The sequence below is a fragment of the Lepidochelys kempii genome, chromosome 28, assembly GCF_965140285.1.
Source record: "Lepidochelys kempii isolate rLepKem1 chromosome 28, rLepKem1.hap1, whole genome shotgun sequence".
Lineage (NCBI taxonomy): Eukaryota > Metazoa > Chordata > Testudines > Cheloniidae > Lepidochelys > Lepidochelys kempii.
In genome coordinates, this window is record NC_136407.1 from 2,627,168 (window position 1) to 2,648,124 (window position 20,957).

Below are 20,957 nucleotides of genomic sequence, written 5' to 3' on the forward strand. Positions count from 1 at the left end.
CGCGCTGCCCTCTGGGCAGGGCAGGAGCATGGGCCCAACTACCCCGGCATTCCGCCTCCTTTCTGCCGCCTGGCTCAGACCACAGGCCCATCAAACCCAGGCCTCCTCCCTGCCACCCGGCTCAGACCGCGGGCCCATCTACCCTGGCATCCTGCCTCCTCCCTGTTGCTCCGCATCAGCCCCATGGGCCCAGCTACCCCAGCATCCCGCCTCCTCCCTGCCGCCTGGCTCAGACCACAGGCCCATCTACCCTGGCATCCTGCCTCCTCCCTGCTGCTCCACATCAGCTACATGGGGCCCATCTACCCTGGCATCCTGCCTCCTGCCTGCCACCCGGCTCAGACCACGGGCCCATCTATCCCAGCCTCCTGCCTCCTCCCTGCTGCCTGGCTCAGACCATGGGTCCATCCACCCCAGCATCCCGCCTCCTCCCTGCTGCCCGGCTCAGACCAAGGGCCCATGTACCCTGGCCTCCTGCCTCCTCCGTGCTGCTCCGCATCGGCCCTAAGGACCCATCCACCCCAGCATCCCACCTCCTCCCTGCTGCCTGGCTCAGACCACGGGCCCATGTACCCTGGCCTCCCGCCTCCTCCGTGCTGCTCCGCATCGGCCCTAAGGACCCATCTACCCCAGCCTCCCGTCTCCTCCCTGCTGCCTGGCTCAGACCACGGGCCCATCTACCCCGGCATCCCGGCTCCTTCCTTCTGCCTGACTTAGACCATGGGCCCATCTACCCCGGCATCCCGCCTCCTCCCTGCCCAGGCCCGAGTAGCGGAGCCTGTGCAGCGATCTGCAGAGCTGGCTTTGTCGGGGAGAGGGCGTCCCCCCACACCCAGCCCCTCCCCCAGGCTGGGCACTGCCATCTGCTGCCCCTGGGCAGCGCAGGGCGATCAGGCCGCCGTGATTAGCTCTAATCTGCTTTTGTGCGAACGCGGCTTACACAGCCCTGCGGGGCCCCCCTGGGGGCACGTCCACACAGGGAGAAAAGACCCGCAGCCGGCCCGGGTCAAGGGCTCCGTCTCCCGGGGCTCGGCCGGCGGGGCTAAAAAACTGTGGCGATTTTTCAGCCCCACGGCCTGGGTCAGGTGCAGGTTTCTGTTGTCCCGGTGCGGACGCCCGGGGCCGGACGCGGGGCCTTTGCAACCGCCCGACCCGTCCCCCAAGTCGCTCCCGGCGCAGACCTGGCCGAAATCCCGCCCCTCACGTCGTCCCGGTTCACGCCTCTGGTCGGGGAAAACGCCGGCGTCTTTCCCGTGCGAGCGCGTCTTCAGCCCCCAGCTGCCGGGTCGCGTCGGCCCATTCGTCTGCTGAGCCGCCAACAACACCGATTTCAGGGTCCTGGCTTCCCGGAGACCCCCCCCCAGCCCCGGCCTGGAGCACCAATCCGCCGCCTTTGCTCCCGGATGGCTGTGTTTACACGGAGCCGGGTTAAAATGAATTGTTGCTCAGTCAACCGGATGGGCGACCCGGCTTCTTTTATTTCCCACTCCCGCCCGCTGCCAACTTTCTCAGGACTAAATGAGCTGGGGTGGGGGCGTCCACCCAGATAATGCCCGTGCCCACCCCCACCCCGGCGTTCCTTTGCCTTGTGCCGCTGGAGTGGCTGCCAGCAGTAGTAGCTTGTTATCCCCTTGGTGGAGGGGGATGGCTGGTGCCAGTCACTCCCCTTCTGCTCCCCGGGCTCCTCCACCAGGCTCTGCCCTCCTGTCCCCTCGGTTCCCAGTCCCGCTCCCCTGCCCCCCAGGCTGTGTTCCTCCTGCATCCCCTCTGCCCCACAGCCCCCCCCCCCGCTCACCTGGGCACCCTTGCCCAGTGGGAACCCGCGCCTGCCTCGCCTCACGGCCTGGTGTGGGGCTAGTGCCAGGGGCTCCTCCCTGGGGCTGCTCAGCCCGCACCCGGGGTCCTCCGAGCTCCCTCCCAGCCAGCTGGGGTCAACGTGCCCCCCCCACTTTCCCTGTCAATGGGGCTGGGTGGTGGAAGGGAACAGCCAATCCATGGAGACACCCCTCTCTCCCTCCCTGACACCCCCCCAAACACACAACCCCCCCCACCTCACACAACCTCTCTCACCTCCTTGCAACCCAATGCGCAGACCGCACCCCCCCACACACCCTGTCCCACGCATGCCTACCCCCCCATCCCTGCTTGTCTCCCCATACAGCAGGTATCTGCATAGCCCCCCCCCCGACCACAGACAGCCCCCCCAGCACAGGTACACCCCCCCATTGTACTCCCTCCGCGCACAACTCCACAGGTGCACCCTCCCCCTTGCAACACCCCTGAGCTCTGGACCCTGCCCCCCCCCCCGACGTGTGCATGGACACTAGGCCTCTACGCATGCTAACAACCGCCCTCCTACCCACCACTCAGCCTCTCCACACAATCTCTCCACGCAACACCCCCCCATACAACCTCCACACACACAACTTCCACGCACAAATCCCAACACACAACCGCTACACCCCCATACAACCCCAACCTACACACCCCCCCCTACACCTCCCCAACACACACACACCCCGCCTACACACACACATCCCGACACACAACCTCTACATACACCCTATACCCACACACCTTCCACAGACACCCCCACACAACCAATACATAACCTCCACACACGCAACCCACACACACATTCCCTCCCACAGCCCCCATGGCCTCTGCGCACCGCCATTGCCCCATAGATGCTGGCACCTCCAACACAAAACCTCTGCACACACCCCCTCTACACACACACACAACCTCCACATACAAATCCCAACACACAACCTCTACATGCGTCCCTACACACGCCCTCCACAGACACACACATTCACCCTCCGTGCACATCCCAACATACAACCTCTCCACAACCGCCACACACAAATCCCAACACACACACCCCCTCCCCCCCCAGACACACACACAACCTCTGCACAAAACACACACCCCGTACAACCTCCGTGCACACCCACACCGAACCTCCACCCCCCCCCCAGCCTCCACGTACAGATCCCAGTGCGCAATCTCTACACATAATCTACACGCCCCCACGCCTCCCACGTGCCTTACACACACGCCCTCCATGCACAAATCCCAACACACACCCTCTACACCCCTCACCCCCTCAACACACACACCACACAATCTTCACGCATGCCCCCCCACAAAACACACACAACCTCTAGGCCCACCCGCACATCCACCCACCGCCTGCTCTCCACCCCCCCCCATGCACAGCTTGCTCTAACACACACCAACACACAACCTGGTCTCCCCACACACAGACCCACACCCAACCTGCCCAGTGCGCGCACCCCCACGGCCCCCACAGCCTGCAAGTGCGGCCAGCTGCACGGCTCCCGGCTAGCACCCTCTGCGTGTGCCCCCGTGATCCCCCATCACCCCGTGCGCTGCCATTGCCCCATAGACGCCGGCACCCCCACATACCCTCGGCACCCCATCTCCCTCCTGCAACCCCTCTGCCCCCCCCATCTCACCCCCACGGCCCCTGGCAACCCATTAGTCACCATCTTCCCCCTAGCACTCCCCCCCCCCCCGGCACTCCCGTCTGCTCGCGCTGCTTCCCTGGCACCGTCTGCCTGGCTCAGCTGGGAACCGGCCACCCCCGTGCTCCTGCCCCCCCCCAGCCCGTCCCAGCTCCCCCCACCCCCAGGACCCATAAGCTGATTAGCTCGGCAAAGACACAGGGTGAGGATTATGGGTGTTAACCGCTCCCCCCCCCCCACGGCCCCATCCCCAGGTGCTGGCAGCCCCGTCCACACAAGCCGCACAGACCTGCCGCTCTCGGGGGGCCCAGCCGGTGCAGGGGGACCCCACGGCCAGAGACCAGCTCTGCAGGACCTGGGGCTCTGCGGTGTGGGCACCCCCTTTAACCCGGGGACCTCCCAAGGACAAGCAGTGCCCCCCAGGATTGGACGGGGATTCCCACCCCCACCCCCACGCTGCTATTTCTTTGCTCACCCCCATTTTGGGATTCTCCCCCAACAGCCCCGTCCGGGGCCTGGAATATTTCGGACAGCGTCCGTGAGTCGCCCGGACCACAGAGCCAGGTAAGGGACTGGGGCGAGGACTCTGGGGTGTGTTGGGTTGGAGTGGGGTGGGGCTGGGAGCCAGGACTCCTGGGTTCTCTCCCTGGCTCTGGGAGGGCATTGGGGTCTAGTGGTAAGAGCGGGGCAGGGGGCTGGGAGCCAGGACTCCTGGGTCCTTTTCAGTTACTTGCTGGGTGAATTCTGGTTATTCGCTGGTTTTGCCAGTTTCCCCCAGTAGAAAACAAGATTTGGAGAGGGGGGCATCCCTGCTTCTTGTGCCTGTCGAGTGCTCTGGGTGCCAGCCTGGGCGGAGAGCCCCCCAACACACTTCAAGGGGGGGGGCACAGTCTAACTTCCCAGAGGGGGGGCAGCAGAGAAGGGGCTTGGAGCTAGGAGACACAGGGGGTGCAGTGGGGAGCTGTCTGCCCCAGGGGGTGGGCGCAGAGTTTGTGGGGGGGCGGGGGATAGAGGACAGGGGCCGATCCTGCCCTGCCAGTGGGTGGAGGGAGCTGGCTGCCAGCGGTGGGGGGATTAGGCCGGCTCACACCTGTCCGTCTCGATAAGCGGCTCTGCTGGGCCCCTGGGGGGTGTGGGTGAGTGTGGCCTGGGAAGCGCAGGGTTAAATGTTAAAGCCAATTAATAACACAGCCGGCCTGCCCACTGGTGGAGAGAGCTGGGGGCCTGCCCTGGCCTGGGCAGGATGGAGTGTAGGGGGGGGAAGCAGATAGGGGTGAAAGAGGAGGGATGGGGTATATGGGGGGGATGGCTGGAGGGATGGGGGATGGGATGTATGGGGGGTGTTATTGTAGGGTCTCTGGGGTCGCTGGGGCTGTGTGAGCTGGTGTGTGTGTTGTGGGGTCTCCGGGGGCACGGTGGCTGCGTCTGCGAGTGTGTTATTGTAGGGTCTCTGGGGGTCCTGGGCCTGCGTGTGCGGCTGTGTTATTGTAGGGTCTCTGGGGGTCCTGGGCCTGCGTGTGCGGCTGTGTTATTGTAGGGTCTCTGGGCCTGCGTGTGTGTGGTGGTGGTGGTGTTGTTTTTGTAGGGTCTCTGGTGGCGCTGGTCCCCTCAGTATGTTATTGTAGGGTCTCTGGGCCTGCCCCACAAGCCTGCATTGCTCCGGCCCTTGGGGTGGGGGGGAGGGTATGCTAGCCATGGGCCCCAGACCAGAGATACCCCCTATGTATCCCACTCTCCCATTTGCTTTCAGAGTAACGTGGTGTGTGTGTGGAGGAGCAGCATCAGCCAATCGGCTACCGGAGTACTGGGGGGATTGTACGCCGGGGAAAGGGGGGATGGTCCCCTGCATGGGATGTAGGCTGCTTTGTGTGTGTGTGTATCTAGGCCAGTCTGGTACCGGTCCCTAATCCTGTGAACTGGAACTGGGTGGATTTTTTTTTTTTTTTGCGGGCAAACACCACTATTTACCTCTCTCCATTCAGAAAACTGACCATTTATTCCCACCCTTTGTTTCCTGTCTTTTAACCAGTTACCGATCCATGAGAGGACCTTCCCTCTTCTCGCACGACAGCTTACTTTGCGTAAGAGCCTTTGGTGAGGCACCTTGTTGACGGCTTTCTGAAAATCTAAGCACACTATAACCACTGGGCCCCCCCCGACATGTGTGTCGACCCCCTCAAAGAATTCTAGTAGATTGGCGAGGCGTGATTTTCCTTTACAAAAACCACGTTGACTCTTCCCCCGCAACAAATCGTGTTCATTTCTGCATCTGATCATTTGGCTCTTTACTAGAGTTTTACCAATTTCCCTGGTACTGAAATTAGGCTGAAATCCCTGCTTGTAATTGCCAGGCGCCATCCTGGCTGACCTCTTTGATCTATTTCTGGGTGGATCATGTCCGGTAGACATCACAGCCCTTCAAATACGTGGGGGTGATCTTTTAGCCGCTTTGCGGCAGGAGGCCACGGTGCCTCGTCGGCTCTGGAGGCGTCTTTTGGTCTTGCTTGTGGGTCTGTTGTGTGAATTGTTTGGCCCGGGTGTCGTGCCAGGAGCTGTGAGCGGTGGCGTCTGTACTATTGGCAGTTTCCGCCAGGAAACGTTTCCATGCAATCTGCACTGTCGCAGCGGCGTTCGGGTCATGCCAGCGTTCGGTTTTCGTTTAGCTTTGGCTGCGATTTTGCTTTCTCCCCTTGCGTAAAGCCGAGGGAGTCCTTGCAACCTCGTGTCATGGCTGGGGCAGATAGAGGGGGCCGGGATCAATCAGGGGCTGCGAGGAAAGCTGTCAGTCTGGACTTCCGAGGCGGGACTTCCTGTGGCTCCACAAGAACTATGCGGTGATGCGATTGGCCCTACCGTGGCTGCCCGGTCCCATGCCCTGAATGCCCAATAGATAGCGGTGCATCAGCCAGTTGGGTTCTGTGCGTCTGTCTCATCTCAGTCCCCGGGGTTCGCCTGAGCGTTTCTTTTTGCTGCATTGGTATCACGCGTCCGCCCTTTGGGCAGGATTGACGGGGGCTTGGGCGCTAATTTTGCGTCCATCTGCAGCCGGGCTTCCTGAGCGTGCTCACCTCTTTCCTCTCCATTATTCACCCAGCGCGAGTTAGTTCCTCTCTGGGAGAAGAGTCGTTCAGGAGGGCCAGGCGGAGCCGAGCTGGGGGGTGAATTGGTGCTGGGAGACGTTAATGGTGGCCATCGACCGGTGCTTTGAGCTGTAGACAACTGTAGAGGTGTCGGAAGTCGGGGCTGCCCTAACCGGCTGTCAGCGGCTTGGCATGTCCCCCGTTTTCCCACCATTCCCCCTTCCAATTTTCCCCCAAATGAATAGGATTAAGAACATAAGAACAGCCATACTGGGTCAGACCAAGGTCCATCTAGCCCAATGTCCTGTCTACCAACAGTGGCCAATGTGAGGTGCTTCAGATGGAATGAACGGAACAGGTCATCATCAAGTGATCCATCCCCTATCGTCCATTCCCAGCTTCTGGCAAACAGAGCTAGGGACGCCATCCCTGCCCAGCCCGGCTAATAGCCACTGGTGGACCCATCCTCCATGAAAGTATCTAGTTCTTTTTTGAACCCTGTTATAGTCTTGGCCTTCCCAACATCCTCTGGCAAGGAGTTCCACAGGTTGACTGTGTGTTGTGTGAAGAAATACTTCCTTTTGCTTGTTTTAAACCTGCTGCCCATTAATTTCATTGGGTGACCCCTAGTTCTTGTGTTATGAGAAGGAATAAATAACACTTATTTACTTTCTCCACACCAGTCATGATTTTATAATTTCTGTCATATTTCCCCCTCTCCCCCCCGTAGTCACCTCTTTTCCAAGATGGAAAGTTCTAGTCTTATTCATCTCTCCTCATACAGAAGAGGACCCCTAATCATTTTTGTTGCACTTCTCTGAACCTTTTCCAATTCCAATATATCTTTTTTTGAGATGGGGTGACCACATCTGCACGCAGTATTCAAGGTGTGGACGTACCATGGATTTACATAGAGGCAACATGATATTTTCTGTCTTATTATCCATCCCTTTCCTAATGATTCCCAACGTTCGGCTGGCTTCTTTGACTGCTGCTGCACATTGAGTGGATGATCTCAGAGAACTATCCACAATGACTCCAAGATCTCTTCCTTGAGTGTTATCAGCTAATTTAGACCCCATCATTTTATCAGTATAGTTGGGATTATGTTTTCCAATGTGCATTAATTTGCATTGATCAACATTAATTCTGCCCAGGGAAGCCTGGAAGAGTCCCTGAAATTTTGGAGGAGGTTGGGTGCGGCGTTCAAAAGCGGTCGCATCCCACCCCTAATGGAGAAATGCCGTCCCGTTGAGCGCAAGGCCTGTGGTTGACCAAGATGCTTGAGTCAGATGCCTCGGCAGCCTGGCAACACGCTGGTCTGTCACTTCTCCGGATATTTCGCCTCACTGGCAGAAGAGTGACCCGTTGCTCGTCGACTTCAAGGCCAGGATGCAGGCCAGAGAACAGCCCCCTGATAATTCCCAGAGCAGATCTTCTAGAAAAAACAGCCAATCTGGATTCAAAACAAGTGCCAATGATGAAGAATCCGCTGGGACCCTTGGCAAATTCTCCCCAGGAGTTAATTCCTCTCAGTCACAGTTAAAAATTTACACCTTATTTCCCATCTGAATTTGTCTAGCTTCAACTCCCAGGTGTTGGACCATGATCTACCAACCTTTCTCGGCTAGATTAAATGTGTCCCCCCCGCAAACTGGGGTCAAGTCACCCTATAAAAGTCTCTGTAAGCTAAATAGCTGGAACATGCACCTGGAGCTTATCATGAATAAGGCCGGTTTTCTAACCCTTGAATCATTCTCGTGGAACTTCTTTGATCCCCTCCGCAAATTAGCCACTTCCTCCTTGAATTGGGGCCACCAGATCCGGACACAGGATCCCGGCGGTGGCCGCACCAGGGCCAAATCCAGATGTAAAGTCACCTCTCTGCTCCTACTCCAGATTCCCTAGTTTATACACCGCAGGGTCACGTTATCTCTTTGGGCCGCAGCGTCGCGCCGGGAGCTCGCATTCAGCCGATTCTCCTCCACCAACCCCTGAATGTTTTCCCGAGTCCCTGCTCCCCAGAAGGGAGTCCCCCAGCCTGGAGGTCTGGCCAGCATTCTCTGTTCCTAGCTATAGTTACACTAAGCTCCTTTCATGTAGGGCATTTTTTTGTGGGGGGTGGGTTGAGACAGTCTTCTCCCGCTCGGCTTATGACCTGGCTGATGCTGTCGGAACAGCTGGGCACCTGTACCCAGAACAGCTCACCATTCGGCCCGCTCCTTTCCCTGTCAACTGAGAGCCTCCGGGTGGGCTAATCGCTTCGATGGGTTAAGGGTTGACTCGCATGGCGTGTTAGTACCGGGGGCTGTACAGAGCCACAGTCAGTGTGTTGCTGGCCGAGGTCCGAGCTGCCACGGGACGAGAACACCTCGCTGCTGGCAATCTCCCTCCCCTTAACCTCTGGGGGTGCCTCTGGACCTCCCCTGGCCCCACTGCAGGGTGGGGGCAGCCCAGCCCCTATGCGCTCCACGGTAATTTCGGGCAGCCCCCCCCGCACACACTGCCTGGACCCACGGGACCCTGCTGGGGGGCAGCCAGTGGGAGTGAGGGGGCCTGCGCTCAGTGCTGACCAAGGCTGGAGATGGGCATGGCAGCTGAACGGGGCAGTGGGGGAGGGAGGCAGCTGGGGAAGGGGCTCTCCTCTTTGCCTGTGGCAGGGAGCACCCCGGGGGCTGGTTCTGCACAGGCCCAGCTGTGAGCAGGGATCAGATAGAAGGAGCTGGGGGTGACTCGGGGGGGGGGGCGGTGGGCTGCGTGCCCCAGTGGGTCCCGTCCATCCCCATCCATCACCCTGTAGCTGTACAGCTGTCTTTTCTCCATCTGTATGTCTGTCCATTCATTCATCCCCTTCACGCCCCATTCTCCGTCCATCAGTCCATCCATTCATCCCCCTCATGTCCCTTTCTCCATCCATCCATCCATCCATCCATTCCCCTCACTCATCTTTCTCCATCCGTCCATCCATCCCCCTCACTCCCCCTTCTCCTTCTGTCTGTCCATCCGCCCGACCCCCTTACTCCCCCTTTTCCATCCGCCCGTCCCCCTCATGCCCCTTTCTCCCTCCGTCCACAGTGGGGTGAAGCATGATATTTAAAAGAGCTGTTTCTCTGGGGCCCCACCCAAGCAAAGTCTCCCCCAAGGAGTGGTGGCCCATGTTTTTAACTGTAGCTGCCAACCTAGAGATCTCCCGGTTGTGGTGGTGAATCTCGAGTTTGCCTTTTCTCTCCCAAAGTTCTGAGCCTTTGCAGCTCAGCTTGTAAAGAGGGATGAGTTAATCGTCCGTGAATGGCTGTGAGACCCATTCCCAGTGAAATGGGGGAACCCCCTTGGGGAGCTCAGGATAGGCTTTCAAATGTTGAACAGTCCATGTAGGCACAGGAAATTTAACATCACAACTAACAATGGTGTTACAGAAACAGCGATTAACGTACGGCCCCGTGGGTTGATTACAGTGTCCGTTAATTGATCCAATATTGCGTCTCGTTCTTACTCACACACAAGCTTTACCCACTAGACAATAACAGACCCCTCTTCCTGGATACCATCGAAGGAGCCGTGAGACTTATTCCCAGGTTGTGGGAAGAATCATAGAATATCAGGGTTGGAAGGGACCCCAGAAGGTCATCTAGTCCAACCCCCTGCTCGAAGCAGGACCAAAAGAAGCATTTGTCCTGTTCCTCCAATGCTTGGTTTTCACAGATAGAGCCCAAACCTTCTTTTCTCCACCACCCCTTTACATTTACTGTGTTCCACACATTATTCTGTCTGCCAGGCCCACGTGCTAGGATCTCTGGAGTCCATTGCTGAGTTATCGTTCATCTGTAATCCCAGTGGGCCTACTGGGTGGATTACTCTAATTTCTTTGCCTGCCCCAGTTATCAGGAATAACTGCAAGCTTTGCTGGTGGTGATTGTACGAAGCGTTAACTAGTCTTCCCCCCGGGCCGGAGGACTAATTCTTCCTCCGTCACATGGGGCCGAATCAAGTTGATTGCCTCCAAGGGAATTTGTCCTGCTATGGCTTGCCGAATTATTCCCATGACTACGTTTTGGGTGAAAACCTGAGCTTGTCCCATGCTGAGGTCAATGAGACATTATTCTGGAGGGACTGTACACCAGACATCATTAACTCTTCATCTTTTTCTATGCGTCTTTCCCACCCGGGAAATACCTTACTGATTAACTGCTCTTCCTTACTTAACTGTTTCAAAGATGCTGTTAATGGAGTTCCCATCTTCTCTATAGTTTTGGTGGCATATGATAGTTTATTAGCCAGAACTTCTATGTGGCATCAACCAAAGAGATTCCTGTTCCTACAGGTGCAATCCAATCACTTGATTCCCTTTTTTACTCTGTTTACATGGTCGGCCCCTTGCCACATTCTTACCCATTCATCCCAACCCTTATGGCTAGTTCCAGTCTAGGGAGCGCATACAGGTGCTATGTGAGAGATATTCATGCCTTCAAAGTGGATTTGAACCTCCTTCAGAGAAGTCTGAGATTGAAGAACCAAATCTTCTTGTTGATCCAGTTTCAACACACGGGGTCCTGAAATTGGGGCTCTTAAACATCGGAGGGGAGCGAGGTTTGTGATCAGAGAATCAAAATTTAAAACTGTTTTTTGTTGCTGGCCCAGTTCCATTCTATACAATCCGGGCTCATGGAATCCCTCCGAAATGGCAACGTGCCCATAGAATTTAAACCAAATTGTTGGCATGAGCTTGTCGCAATGTATGCCCTTTAATGGAACTACCCAGTCTGGGGGACCTTGCTGAATCAAGTCCTGTTCGGCGGCTCCCAGTTTACGAGGAACCGTGTGATATTCTTGCCTGCTGGCGTGATCAGAGACAGCTACAGTTCATCTCTGGGTAACGGAGGTGTCTGGGTTCCGACGCTAATGACGACACGTAGGGACATGGTTGCTCTTGTGACGTTGCACTCCATAATGTTTTATGGAAATATGCTTATGAGTGTGAATATGATGTAACTAGAATATGCTTTAAGCAAAAGGTCTCTTGTAAGGTATCATTGCAAAGCTTATCTACTGAGCGTGTTCATCCTGTTTGTATGAATGTATCACTCTTGTATTTGAAACTAGGAATATGAAGTATTACTCTGCGGTCCTATTGTAATTATGCAAAGTGTGGGCCATTAATGGTGGTGTGGAATCTTGATGGCTCCCACTGACTAGGACAATTGGTTGTAAATAGCTCTGTTTACTTGCAAACCTTCCTGGGTAGGAAGAATGAGGTGTTAGTGACATGTGACCATGTCACGTGATACTGCAATCCATCTTAAACCTGGTGCTTTTCCATTTAGAAGTAGGGGGTGGGAACCTAGAGAGAGACAAAAAATTCCCACCTTGTGCCAAAGATACTAAAGGGGGTGGAAAAATACGGGCGGGGTCCCAGTCATGAGAACACCCCTGCTTTCCACCTCAGATACCTGCTGGAACTAACAAGGACAGTACCAGGGGAAAGGATTGGGTCCAGACTCGGAAGGAGTCTAGTCTGTGAAAGAAGCTTATTGGAAGATCTCTGAGGGTGAGATTTTACCTGTAAACAGTTTCTTAACGTATTAGGCTTAGACTTGCATGTTTTTGCTTTATTTTGCTTGGTGACTGACTTTGTTCTGTTAGTACTTGAAACCACTTAAATCCTACTTTTTATGCTTAATAAAATCGCTTTTGTTTATTAATGAACCCAGAGTAAGTGATGGGGGAGCAAACAGCTGTACAGATCTCTCTCTCTCTCTCTCTGTGTTATAGAGGGCGAACAGTTTGAGTTTACCCTGTATACGCTTTGTACTGAGTAAAACAGATTTATTTGGGGTTTGGATCCCATTGGGAACTGGGTGTCTGGGTGCTGGAGACAGGTGACCTGCTGAGCTGTTTTTAGGTAAAGTCTGCAGCTCTGGAGGTGTGGACCAAACCCTGGGTCTGGGTTGCAGCAGGCTGGCGTGTCTGGCTCAACAAGGCAGGGTTCTGGAGTCCCGAGCTGGCAGGGAAAACGGGCTCTGAGGTAATTCCAGCATGTCAGGTGACAGTCCCAAGCGGGTCTCTGTGACCGAACCCATCACAGCTGCCCAAACAGTGGAGGAAACCAGGACTATCCTGCACCTTCTGTCACCCGGGAGGCTGTCACTGGTTGCGTTTAATGGTGACCACACCGGCTTAGAGAAGAATGGGATGGAGTCTGGCGTGGTCTTAGTTTCCTAACAAAACTTGAGCGATTCTGCGTGCAATTGGCAACGCTTTCCCGGGGGCAACCCGAGGAGTTGCCGACAGCTTAGAACTGGTAGCGATGCTGCAGGGCCAGGGGGTTGTTCCCATTTCCACAGAATCCATGAATGTGGCCCAGCAATTCTACATCCTGGACTCCAGTTGGCAAGCACCTCCAGAGGTTCAGCGGGATCACAGGTTCAGCAGAGAGCCGGGACAACGTTTCCCCCGGGTAGTTACTGCTTCTGTTTGTTAGACCTGGTCTGTGGCTCTGGTGTGGTTTTTAGCAGCAGCAGTAGCTTTGGCTAAAGCCATCAGCTTGGTTGGTCCACTTGCTTCCTCTGAGTGATTTTTCTGATGCCCCTTTGTGTGAGTCACCCAGGTGTCCCCGGTTTTTTCCTTTTATCCAGGGTCTCCCTCTGGAGAGCCACCAAGGACTTCGAATATTTACGGATGCTCCGGTGTCCACTAGCACTTGGGCAAATATCCCTGTAGCCCTCACCGTGGGTCTGCCCCACACATCGCAGTGAAGTCTTGCGAACAGCTGAGGAGGCTCGCAGGGACCTGGGCACCCCTCCTGCTCCGCCGACTCCCTCGAGAGTCTCCACTCAGAAGAGGGGGCAGGGATGTGGCTTTAGACAGGGAGTGGGCTTGGGGGATGCACTCCGTACTGGGGCAGTGGGTCGACTGGCAGAGTGAGGACCATCATTCACAAATGTAATAGCCTGTACTGGCTCTGAGGTAGTCTTTTTGCTGATTTATCTTTTTAAGATGCCCGCCTCTCGCAGCAAATCCCCTGTCTGTTTGATTTTTGCCACTAGTTCATTCCAGGTTAAGTGTTCTAGACCCACAGCCCCCATGGTCCTTTTTGTCTCAGAATTTAGTCCCGAGTAAGTGCTCTGTACTAGTTTGGGTCCCTGATAATGGGAAGTGATAATCCCATTCTCTTCTGGCTGGGGTAATGAATTCGAGAGAGCTGCCAGCATCTTCTTTCAAATTAGGTAAGCTGCAGCAGCCTCTCCTGGCTTCTGCTCTTCATAGAATATCCGGGTCGGAAGGGACCTCAGGAGGTGTCTAGTCCAACCCCCTGCTCAAAGCGGGACCAACCCCAACTAAATCATCCCAGCCAGGGCTTTGTCTAAGGATGGAGATTCCACCACCTCCCTGGAGAACCCATTCCAGTGCTTCACCACCCTCCCAGTGAAATAATGTTTCCTAATATCCAACCTAGGACCTCCCCCACTGCAACTTGAGATCATTGCTCCTTGTTCTGTCATCTGCCACCACTGAGAACAGCCAAGCTCCATCCTCTTTGGGACCCCCCTTCAGGTAGCTGAAGGCAGCTATCAAATCCCCCCTCACTCTTCTCTTCTGCAGACTAAACAAGCCCAGTTCCCTCAGCCTCTCCTCGTAAGTCATGTGCCCCGGCCCCCTAATAATTTTTGTTGCCCTCCGCTGGACTCTTTCCAATTTATCCACATCCCTTCTGTAGTGGGGGGACCAAAACTGGACGCAATACTCCAGGTGTGGCCTAACCAGTGCCGAATAGAAGGGAATAATCACGTCCCTCCATCTGCTGGCCATGCTCCTACTAATACAGCCCAATATGCCGTTGGGTCGTCTTGGCAACAAGGGCATATCGCTGACTCCTAGCCAGCTTCTCGTCTGCTGTAACCCCCAGGTCCTTTTCTGCAGAACTGCCGCTTAGCCAGTCGGTCCCCAGCCTGTAGCGGTGCCTGGGATTCTTCCGTCCTAAGTGCAGGACTCTGCACTTGTCCTTGTTGAACCTCATCACATTTCTTTTGGCCCAATCCTCTAATTTGTCTAGGTCCCTCAGGACCCTATCCCTACCCTCCAGCATATCTACCTCTCCTCCCAACTTAGTGTCATCTGTGAACTTGTTGAGGGTGCAATCCACACCATCCTCCAGATCATTTTTGAAGATATTGAACGAAACCGACCCCAGGACCGACCCCTGGGGCACTCGGCTTGATACTGGCTGCCAACTAGACGTTGAGCCCGACGATCTAGCCAGCTTTCTATCCACCTTGTAGTCCATTCATCCAGCCCATACTTCTTTAACTTGCTGGCAAGAATACTGTGGGAGACTGTGTCAAAAGCTTTGCTAAAGTCAAGGTATATCACATCCACCCCTTTCCCCATACCCACAGAGCCAGTTATCTCATAGAATCATAGAATATCAGGGTTGGAAGGGACCTCAGGAGCTCATCTAGTCCAACCCCCTGCTCAAAGCAGGACCAATCCCCAATTAAATCATCCCAGCCAGGGCTTTGTCAAGCCTCATCATAGAAGGCAATCAGGTTGGTGAGGCATGACTTGCCCTTGGTGAATCCATGTTGACTGTTCCTGATCACCTTCCTCTCCTCCAAGTGCTTCAGAATGGATTCCTTGAGGACCTGCTCCATGGTTTTGCCGGGGACTGAGGTGCGGCTGACCAGTCTGTAGTTCCCCAGATTCTCTTTCTTCCCTTTTTTAAAGATGGACACTACATTTGCCTTTTTCCCGTCATCCGGGACCTCCCTCAATTGCCACGAATTTTCAAAGATAATAGCCAGTGGCTCTGCAATTAAATCAGCCAACTCCCTCAGCACCCTCGGATGCATTAGATCTGGACCCATGGACTTGTGCACGTCCAGCTTTTCTAAATAGTCCTTAACTTATTCTTTCTCCACTGAAGGCTGCTCACCCCTCCCCATACTGCGCTGCCCAGTGCCGCAGTCTGGGAGCTGACCATAAACTGAATTTATGGCCACTAAATTGGGCACGCAATTTACTAATCTCTGCCTCACATTCCTGATGGCCTGCTGCTGCCTTATTCTCATCTACAAGGAAGCGAGCTGCTGCTCTCGCTTCTTCTAACAAAATTTTTGTGTGTGTGTTAACTCTTTCCTGCGTTCCTGTTCACCTTGTCTCCCTCGTCTTGCATATTTCTAACTACAGTCACCATTTTAAGCTTTTCTGTTATAAATTCGCACCCGTCTGTCTCACATTTGTTCAAACACCGTTGTAACTGCTTGTTCTCCAGCTCCAGTTCCTGCCTTCCCTTTACCATTTCCACCCTGTCCAGACATGCGTAAAATAATGCCCATACAGACACTGCATCCTTTGCGCTACCCCCTCGCTTAAAGGTTGTGCAACATTGTTCAAAGCTCAGACGCACTTCGGTCAGGGGATTCTCACCCTTAAAGCCCCCCCTTTCCCAGGGGCATTTCCCCTTCTTCATTACGAGGAGGACGAGGAGTAATGGTCTCAAGTTGCAGTGGGGGAGGTTTAGATTGGATATTAGGGAAAACTTTTTCACTAAGAGGGTGGTGAAACACTGGAATGCGTTACCTAAGGAGGTAGTGGAATCTCCTTCCTTAGAGGTTTTTAAGGTCAGGCTTGACAAAGCCCTGGCTGGGATGATTTAACTGGGAATTGGTCCTGCTTCGAGCAGGGGGTTGGACTAGATGACCTTCTGGGGTCCCTTCCAACCCTGATATTCTATGATTACCCATCTCTCCAACCTGTTGTTTTTCTCCTGACTCAAACGAGGAGCCAAGCGGTTTTTTTTCCAGCCATCTCTACTTCCCTTATCTTAATGATCCCTACCAAAAGCCCTGTCATGCAGTCAGAGTATTGCTCTAAAATCTTTACTTTTAAGGCACAACTCTTTAACTCCTTATTGCACGGTTCTCCAGTTATTCTAAGCATGATTCTTAACTTAAAAGTTACAGGACGTTACAGAATATTCTATGAGAGAGAAAGAGAGACCTCGCTAAAGGAGCTTAGTCTGAAAAAGGAAGAGAGAGTTTGCGCAGGTCTGTGCCTCGGTTTCCCCACTCTACAGCAATTACTCAACAAGTAACACGTGATTAGGGTCATGGGCTGCCTGCATTCTCCACCAATTTATTACCAGTTTTGCCTGTTACTTTGGGGTATGCTCATTTATTAGGGTTATTCTTCTGGGGGGTGGGGGGCATTTCTGTACTTCTATCAATGTCCTGCTTGTGTCACTTATGTTCTCATAGGGAGCTCTACTTCTCCCTGCTGCAAATACCCTCCCAATGGAGCTATCCTCCAGGACCTAGGTTTCCCAGGACTGCGTTCTTCCAGCCCCAGAATTAGATGAACACACATTAACAGAGTGCCTCTGAGAGGACCGGGTTAATCAGCACTCCCAAGCTGACCCCTGGACTCAGCTGGCTGGCTTGAACAGTACCGCCAAGCTGTCACCCTCATAGGCCCCTGGCTCAGCATGTCCCTATCCCCATTTTTGCGTTCTGGTAGTAACCCACTTGATGAGCAAACTCCACAGGATTTTTGGGCGCTGCAGGGCCCTTTTAGCTTAGGTATGAGGAGTGTTGCTGTAGAGCGAATGAGGAAACCGAAAAACACCCATGGCGGGGGGGGAGAGAGAGATGGATTCTCGCCACTCTGTGAAGCTTGAATTGATGGGGGGTCCCAGGTGGCGGAGGGTAGCTGAGGGTCTGGACTGCTGGAGTCAGGCAGAGCCCCCAGCACGATCAGTCAGGAGAAGAGGAGGTCCCAATGGAACGGCCACAGATTTTGGATCCAGGCATCGGAGCACTTACTGGAGTGTGGGTCGGGGTTTTTGTAGGGAAACAACAATGGTTCGAGGGAGAACACTAGATTTGTTCGTGGGTAAACTGATGGCTCAAGGGAGGATCCCAAAGTTGTTTTGTTCAGGCTAGACCGCGGGAGCTGATCGTTCCTGGCTGTGGGCAGTGTTCCTTGGAGGGAGCGCACAATACAATTAGGGAGCTTCGCTATTTTGGATATCTATAAAGGATTTATTACTAGAATTGGTCTGATAACTACTGAGCTGGGGGTGTGAAGGCATGGGCTTATTCGCACCTGGAGCAGAGATCCCCCATCCTGCAGTGCTTCCCTGCTTTTCTGGTCCCAGAGTTCCCTGCGGTTCTTGCCTTGGAATCTCTGTTCTCCATTCTGTAAGCTAATGGGGATGCCTCCTTGTCCCATCTTCCATGCAAATGAGGCGAGGGGAGTTGCCTTAATCCTGTCACCCTTATCCCAGCGCTTTAGGTAGGTCTCCCACCGCCTTTTTGTTGCTTTTTGTACGTCTTTCTTCTGATTGGTTTTGGTTCAAGCAGAGGCTGGTGGGAGATAGTGGGGGAAAGGTCTTTGGTGAGTCAGACAAGCTGGGTACTGCTCCCTGGTTGCCCAAGAACACAGAGCTGATAGGTAACAATCCCCCTCACTCCCCTTTTTCCATCCGTCCATCCAACCCTCCCACCCCTTTCTCCATCCATCTATCCATCCATCCCTCCGTCCATCCAACCCCCTCAGTCCTCTTTGTCTGTCCGTCTGTCCATCCCCCTCGCTCCCCTTTCTCTGTCCATCCATCAGTTCCCCTGTGACGTTCCCCTTTGGTGTTATCTGGACCCGTGATCTGCTGGGCCTCTCCAAACCTCGACTCTGGGAGCCAGCCTGACCCTGCTCTGCTGTGAGAACCCCCACTCCTGGTCACACACGGCCTCTGGCATGTCAGCTGCTCCTTGGACTGTGCAACCAAATGACATTAGCCAATCTCTCCAGTCCCAGACACAACCCTGGGAACCTCCGTCTTGCAGTGTCCAGTTATGCCCACTGGACTCTGCAAGCTTATATGAGTTCATCAATTTAACAAAGAAATTGATATGTACCTAGCTTGTTATCCCAAGGGGAGTCTCTGACATGCTTCAAACCAAACACACTGCTTCAGGTAGAATAAACAAACAGATTTATTAACTCCAAAAATAGATTTTAAGTGATTATAAGTCAAAGCATAAGAAGTCAGATCTGGTCAAATGAAATAAAAGCAAAACGCCTTCTAAGCTGATCTTACAACTTTCAGCGCCCTTACAAACTTAGAAGCTTCTCACCACAGGCTGGCTGGTTGCTCTTCAGCCAGGCTCTCCCCTTTGATCAGCACTTCAGTCACTTGGTGGTGATGTCTGTAGATGTAGGTCGAAGACAGAGAGCATGGCAAACATCTCTCCCTTTTCTCATTTTCTTTCTTCCCTCTTGGCTTTGCTGCCCCCCCACCCCCTTCAGAGTCAGGTGAGCATTACCTCATCGCAGTCTCAAACTGCCCAAAGGAAGGGGGGTGACTCACTTGAGAGTCCAACAGATCCTTTGTTGTTGCCTAGGCCAGTGTCCTTTGTTCCTGTGAGGCTGGGCTGGGTTTGTCCCATACCTGCCCTGATGAGGTGTGAACTGCCCCTCTGCTCTTGGTGAGTTTTTGCCTGGGCTTATTTTAAGCCACGAAGACACACTTTCAGCCTCATAACTATATACATGAAATTATAACCTATAACATTAGTTTAACATTACTGTAACAACAATTACTGTAACATCACTATGACCACAGTGCTCAGTGCATCCTGAGCCTTCTGAAGACGCCTGCCATGACCAACTTTGCAGTGGATACCACACAATCATTTTACAAGGATGAACATGGGTTTGCTGGGTGTTCCCCCAAAGTACAGAGCATCACACCTCCCCTCCTGGTTTACTGCAAGAGGGTTAGTCACTGACTATCTCAAAGTCAGTTTGTTATAGTTCTCTTGGCATCCAGCCATTAAGGCCATGAGGCAGTGTGCCTCAGTTTCCCCATTCTCACACAGCAAACCAGGTTTTTTATGGTTCCTCTCCTGTGATAAGCTTTAAACCTGTTTACAGGTATTCATTGAAAAGTAGCATTGTCATAAAGTTTATCATCTGTGTCAAAATTCTTATCCCCAAAACTTAACATTAATACCAAAATTTTTATCACAGATGGGCATTTACAAGTATCTTTATGATACCACGCCCTCTGTTCAGATAGTATAGTTTGAGCTTAGTTTGTTCATTACCCACGGTGTCCTTTGACTCTCTCCCATGTAATCAGTCACTGGCTTGTCAGTGTTCCCCTCTCTGTGGGCTCTTAATTTAATCATGTTCCAGGCATTTTGGTGCCTCAGGGTCTGGCAAGATAGGTGTTCAGGGGGATCCTGCACATTGGCTGGCCCTTTGGGGAGCGATCTCCCAACCCCAGGACTGTACATATACAGAAAATCTAGCTCCCTTTTTGTGGTTACCCTGTGTTTCCCACTCCCAGCACTGAGTCCTCCCCTGCCCCCTAGAGGGCTGTGATCGGTGCTCTCTGGGCTAGGTGTATTTGCTCTTTGATCAGATGCACCTTTTCCCAGAAGCTCTCCCATAACTGCTCCCTGTCTCTCACCAGCCTGGGGGAAAACACCCCCTTCTCTGTCAGTTGGGCCATTTGCATTCTCATAAACTGCCACCTGACAATTTCCAGCTGTCACAGGCATTGGAGCTGCACGTAGATGTAAAGAGACAGTTACTTTCCAAAAACTTATCAGAAATATCCCGAAAAACTGGGACCTGGATTGGGGTACCCTCCGCCACCCCTTTCTCTGTCCCTGAGAAGCCAGTGATGTGACTGCTCCCCTCCAGGAGGTCAGTGACACAGTTCCCTCTCCAACCCTGGGTCACAGGCTGAGTGCCTGGGTGCACAGACGCTGACCCAGCCTCCTGGTGCCCTGGGCATCCTGCCCTAAGTGACTAGTGAGGAGACATTCCCGTACCCCCACTATTCCTTCCCCCGTTTCCTCCTCTGGGCCCCCTCCTAGGACACATTTCTCTGTGCTCCATAAGAAGAGATCTATCTCTTGTTCAGCTGCAATACTCTGCCAGCTAGCAACTGGGACAGTTTCCTTAATTACAGACCACGCCTCTCCTGCCCCTGCCCCTGCGGGCATGTTGCCTTCTGCTGGAAAGGAGCTCGTCTCAGCCCCTCCCATACTTGGAAGCACCCTGCTTCCCTGTGTTATGGAGTCACAGGAATCCTCACCCATCTTGGTGGTTTCTGAGATCCCCTGCCCTGTCTCTGGGCTCTCCTCTGGGACACACTTCTCTCTGCTCCCTAGAGCCGGGTTTGTCTGGTTCAGCAGCAACTTGCTGGCAGCTAACAACCTGGACAGTTCTCTCCCTGGCAGGCGTTACGCCCCCATCCCTTCCTGATATGGTGGTGCCTCCCGCTGCAGTGCCGGAGTTGGTCTCAACCAACCTCCCACCTGGAAGCATGTGGCTTCCCTCGGCTGCAGAAGAATCAAGGAGACTCTCTCCCATTCTCTCA

General features: G+C 54.0%; 1 protein-coding gene across 1 annotated transcript in view; it reads left to right on the top strand.

The window, feature by feature from the left end:
* Positions 1-5,518: 5,518 nt before the first annotated feature.
* Positions 5,519-20,957, top strand: part of GUCY2D (guanylate cyclase 2D, retinal) — a 70,445-nt gene continuing 55,006 nt past the window's right edge. Inside the window, exon 1 of the mRNA XM_073326769.2 lies at positions 5,519-5,585. The gene's annotated coding sequence lies outside the window, so the exon portion shown is untranslated. The remainder of the gene's footprint in view (positions 5,586-20,957) is intronic.